Genomic DNA, 5,833 nt, shown 5'->3' on the forward strand with positions numbered 1-5,833 from the left:
TATATATATATATATATATATATATATATATATATCTTCTAGAAAAATTCATATAATTAGAGGTATAACCTTATTCCGGTCTAGTTGTCTGATAGGGTTCTTCCTCCACCAGTTGCTCACATCGTCGTCACCTTCTCTTGAATTCTCAAAAACGAAACGATCCCTCCGTAACCAGTTCACGACCCGTGGGCCTTCTACCTCTACACGGCATTGCTCCGTCAGGGCGAAGTATACGCGTGCGCGCACACACACACACATATATATGTATGAATTAGTTATGTAGTTGGTTCCTAACTTTGAGGGTTGTTACAAAAGTAAAAATAAAAAGTCAAACAGTAAAATAGACAAATAAAAAGATGAAAATATTCCTCACTTAACTGAAAGATTTTAACGAAGTTAGTGATGAGGAACCATTTCAGAACAAAATACAAACCAAAAGGATACCTTCTAAACTTATAAAGTCCATATCCTACTTCCAAACTTTTCACTAAACCTTAAGGACCAAAATTAAACTTTACTCGTTAACGACTCGGTCGATACCTTATAATACTAAAACTTATGTCACTTATTGACTATTTCTTATATTTTTAAGTTGAAAACCAAACGGTATGATCCAAGATGAGACCTTCCGATAGTAACAATAATATTAAAAAAAAATCCCAAATCAGCCGAAAATACACAATAACATCAGTATTAAATTAAACTTTAATTCAAACCCCTACTGATTCTTTCTAAAACCAGCCAAAAAGACACAAAAATCCCAAATCAGCCAAAAAAACACAAAAGAATCAGTATTAAATCAAACTTTAATTCAAATCCCTATTGATTCTTCCTAAAATCAGCCCCGACTTTTACGATGCTTCTAGTTCTTGATCAAATATTAAACGTTATGATGAGTATACGAAATTATGAATATATAAATACTAAATGATTAATGATTTAAATATTGTTTGTGATATTTTTAAAGAAATATAAGTTGACAATTGACCATTCAAATAATAATGTTTACTAATTTGGTAGTTATGGATGCCTACTTGCATGCAATTGGGAAGGGAATCATTTAAGATTTGGGAATCCGAATCAAAGCCAAAAAGTGGGTGTCAAAAAGATGAGAACTTGAGATCAAGATTTTTTTAAAGATTACTTTTTATATAAAATAAAATAATTGTATGTCATGTATCTGTATGATTTGGGATCAGACGGTTTTCATGATAGGAGATCGTATAATAATATTAATACATCAAAGTAAAACACTCTGAAGGTAAATTTTTATGATGTTTTATTATGAAGGTGTGATATTTTTTGTATTTTTATGATGTTTTGTAGTAAAGTTTCAGTGTTATTTTATGGTCTTACGAAAACATATTGGTCTCACTTGAACCCAGCCTATATATATATATATAGACCTGGGATCATGTGAGACCAAGGGTTTTTTCTGAGAACCGTAAGACCAATTCTCAACCCTTGGATTAAATCTACAATTTGAACATTCATAATCACAAAATTGCCACAAGACTTCTCAATAATCACAAAATTGTCATCGTGCAACTTTAGACCATTAGATCATTAGCTTATAAAGTTGATCAATAAATATAAATTGGTCTTACGGGTCTCATGAAAAACCCTTGGTCTCACGTGGACCCAACCCTATATATATATATACACACACACACACACACACAGAGAGAGAGGACGTTTCAAATGCAACTCGTCACATTTGTACAACCAATTCAACCCAATCAATTAAAATATTTATGAAAATGATGAGAGTTCATTTATTATTATTTGAATATTTATGGAAGATGACTAAAGTATTAATTATGATCAATACTTTATATTAGAAAACAATCTAAACTTTTATGGAATCACATATTTATCAAATTAAATGGACAATTGAGATTGAGTTGTATTGATTGTACAAATGTAAATGAATGCATAATAACTCACCTATATATATATATATATATAACAAATTATTTAGGTTTTATCTTTTTCCTAGAGGAATTTAGGTTTTTTTTTTTAAACTCTTAAGGTGCGTTTGTTTTGCTAGATTGTGTTTTAAGGATTTGGATCAGGAGGGATTGGATTGAAATGGATTTGAAATCTTTATGTGTGTTGGATTTGAAATCCATTCATTTATAAATCATGTTTGATATGTTTGATTTGTAGAATATGGATTGAGATTTTTTTTTTCTGTAATTATTTGTTTGTTTTATAAAGAATTTGTTTTTATTGTTTTCTCAAATTTAATTTTTGTTTCTTTTTATCCACATGCGACCATAAAAGGAAATTTACACAAATACTCATTTCACAAAATTGATTTCATTTTTTTGTCATTTTAGGAGCTATTTTCCTCAAATAACCAAAGTTTACTGTTTTAATTTAGTAAAAAAAATACACATTACACCATTATAATTAATTATTTAATTTATATTATATCTTTTACTTTTTTATTTTTCATTTTACACATTTATTATATCAACACATATAACTGTATATTTGTTAAAAGACATGACAAAAATATATTTTATTTTTTTACAAATTACACCATTATGATCGTCTCATCAATACATTCAAAATGAGCCCATAAGGGTAGAACATGTAAAATGTTGTAATTTGTAAAAAAAATCATATATACTTTCATGTATTTTAGTTAATATACAATTATGTATCTTAATATAATAAATATGTAAAATGAAAAATGAAAAAAATAAGAGATATAAAGTAAATTAAATAACTAATTATAAGATGTAAAATATAAAAAAGTTTAATCTATTAAAACTTTACTCAGAAAATTGATTTTCTGCATAAAGTCTCATTTACGTAAAGTTTTTTTTTTCTACCTAAAATTACCTTTCTAAATTATATTCTTTTTTTTGTCCGAAAACAAACTTTATGCAGAAACTACCCTTCTGCGTAAAGTTTTATTGTAAACTCTGGCTATTAAAGAAAAAAGGTTCCTAAAATAGCTAAAAAGTAAAATCAATTTGGTGAAATAACAAATTAGATAAATTTCTCGGGCATAAACCATGTAAAAACGACATGTTACCATCCACCGCCTCATTAATTCCTCACCAAATTCTTCCACCACCACCGCCACTACAGTGGACCACATATCCTCATCGAAACCGCCATTTTTCCCAACGGCAAACCAACATCACTCGCCACCAAATGCTGGTTAGACAATGCTTTCATTCTCGACATCGACCAATTCGTCAAAACCCTACACAATATCAAATCCAAAGGGGTTTGACCTCATTGGTTCCATCATCACCCATTATGCTTCCAAATGGACACCTGAACTCTTCGTTGATTTACCACAATCCCTGTTACCAACAACAACCACCAATCGCCGTCAGAAAAACGTCACCGTATCTTGGCCGAAGAAAATAATTTTCTTTGAGACGATAGTAATGGTTCTCCCACCAGAAAAAGACATCGTTCCTTGCAGTTTTCTTCTCTGACAGCTAAAGAAAGCCAATATGTTGGGTGTGGATTCAAATCATTGAGAGGACTCGAGAAATGGGTAGCATGCAGCTGGACCAGGCGGCGTTGAAGAAACTTTATAATATTCAATATTGACTCATTTTTAACGTATTAACGAGACGATTATAATAGTGTAATTTATTAAAAAAATGTATTTTAATTAATATACGATTATATGTGTTAATACAATAAATGTGTAAATTAAAAAATAAAAAAATAAAAAAATAAAATATATAATATAAATTAAATAACTAACTATAAGGATATAAAATGTAAATTCTTCTTACTAAATTTAAAATTTGACACACAAACCACTTAGTTTTTCCATATAAAGTATCAAGTTTTGAATACTATATTTATCTCAATTTTCAGAAAAATCTAAACTATTTTAGATTTATTAATAGAAAAGTTAAAGATGTTTACTATAGTTTTTGATTACATGAACAAAAGCCTAATTTTGGTTCTAATTTGATCAAATTTGTAACTCCTTAAATTTATCAGATTTTATATTGTATCAGTGTACTGATTTTATAAAATTCGTATAAAATCCATTATACTCTGATTGAGATGATTTTTGATTTATGGAATCACGAGCTTTACATGAAAATTTCATTTAGATATTGTTTTCTAAAAAGTACTAGAACAAATCGTTGGGTTTTGTAACACGTTTTTATTTGGGGATGATTATGTTTTGGTCTCGTCGACTTGAAACATGTTAGAGATTGTATGTAACAGTTGCAGGTATGACTTGTATGGTTTGTAATTGACTTTTCTGGTCTAATATGGTATCCAGGTACTCTTGCAGGTAGTGTAGTCGATCAATTATCAGTTTTAGGTTATCCAACTATCAGATGAATTTTATGTGATTTTGACAATGGTATACACGCTTGTATGAAAAGATGTTGCATTTATTTTACGATTGATTTACTTGTTTTCGATGTTTTATGCAAAAGGAATGTTCGATGTGTCATTTTAAGCATGAACAAAGCGTTTTGAAATGCATGGAATGTTTTTATGTACTTGCGGGAAACCGCAACAATGTATGGACCGTACATGTTGCAAAGTATCTTTGTACCGAGTCGATTGATGTGATCAAGTACATGCATTGCGAGTTATACATATGTATTTGGAGACTTGACGTTATAGTACATGTATCATAAGGTATGCCTAGTGCATATTTGATATTATAGACGATATTGACCCACATAGTACTTGATGTTAGATATATTTAAGATGATTTATGCATATTACTGTGATGTGCTAATTTTTAATTGCAATGTTATGTATTGAAAATATTTGAGATGTTTTGATGAATCGAATTTTGTTTATGCAAACTATGAACTCACTAAGCGTAAAGTGGGCATGGTGATTTTTCCTGCCCCGATCGGGGCTGGGGATTTCCTGACAAAACCGGGTCTCGAGTCCAAGGTTTGGGGATCCTCGAATGTTCAAAACTGGGGTCGAGGCCGGTTAATGCAATCCATAACCTACCTTGTCCACATATATATGTTATATATATATATATATAGGTAGAGGTTCAAACGAGAACACTTCCATTTTACTAGAACGTAAGAACACTCTTATGATATGTGATATACGCGGAGGGGACCATGTGATGTGCGGATGACGTGTTCTATGACTTAGCTCACGCAAAAGATTGTCTGCGTCTATGATTTAGCATCACATGTGATGGTCTTGACGGATTATAGTATCATATCAACAACACCCTTATCACATGTGATAATACATGTGAGGGGCTTAGTGGTATAAGGGCGACTTGGCCCACAACCAAGAACGCATCATAAATCGTCCGCATCTCTGATTTAGTATCACATGTGTATCATATGTGATGAAATAATAATGTCATATGTGATTGTCTATAGTAAAAAGATGTTCTCATGTTCTTGTAAAATGAAGGTTTTCTCGTTTGAACCCTTCCAAATATATATATATATATATATATGTGTGTGTGTGTGTGTGTGGAGGTTCAAACGAGAACTCCTGTGATTTACGAGAATGCGAAAACAACCTAATAACCTCAAACTTTTTTAATTAATAAATTAACTTATATTAAATATAAATAAATTAATAAGGGCAGTAATGTAATCAAGTAACTTTTATAATTTTTATTTTATTTTAATTAGTCATAATTATCCCTTTTTTTCCTGCACGTTTGTTTCCACTCTCTTCTCTCCCCTTGTGATAATTGTGTGATTGTGTAACCATAACCTATTGAAACCATGATCAATCAAGTGTAACCATAACCTATCGAAACCATAAGTAATTGTTGTGATAAATGTGTGATTGTCTAACTCTAACCGATCGAAACCATGATCAAATTGAGTGC

The sequence above is a fragment of the Cynara cardunculus genome, assembly GCF_001531365.2.
Source record: "Cynara cardunculus var. scolymus isolate 2C chromosome LG 14, CcrdV1, whole genome shotgun sequence".
Lineage (NCBI taxonomy): Eukaryota > Viridiplantae > Streptophyta > Magnoliopsida > Asterales > Asteraceae > Cynara > Cynara cardunculus.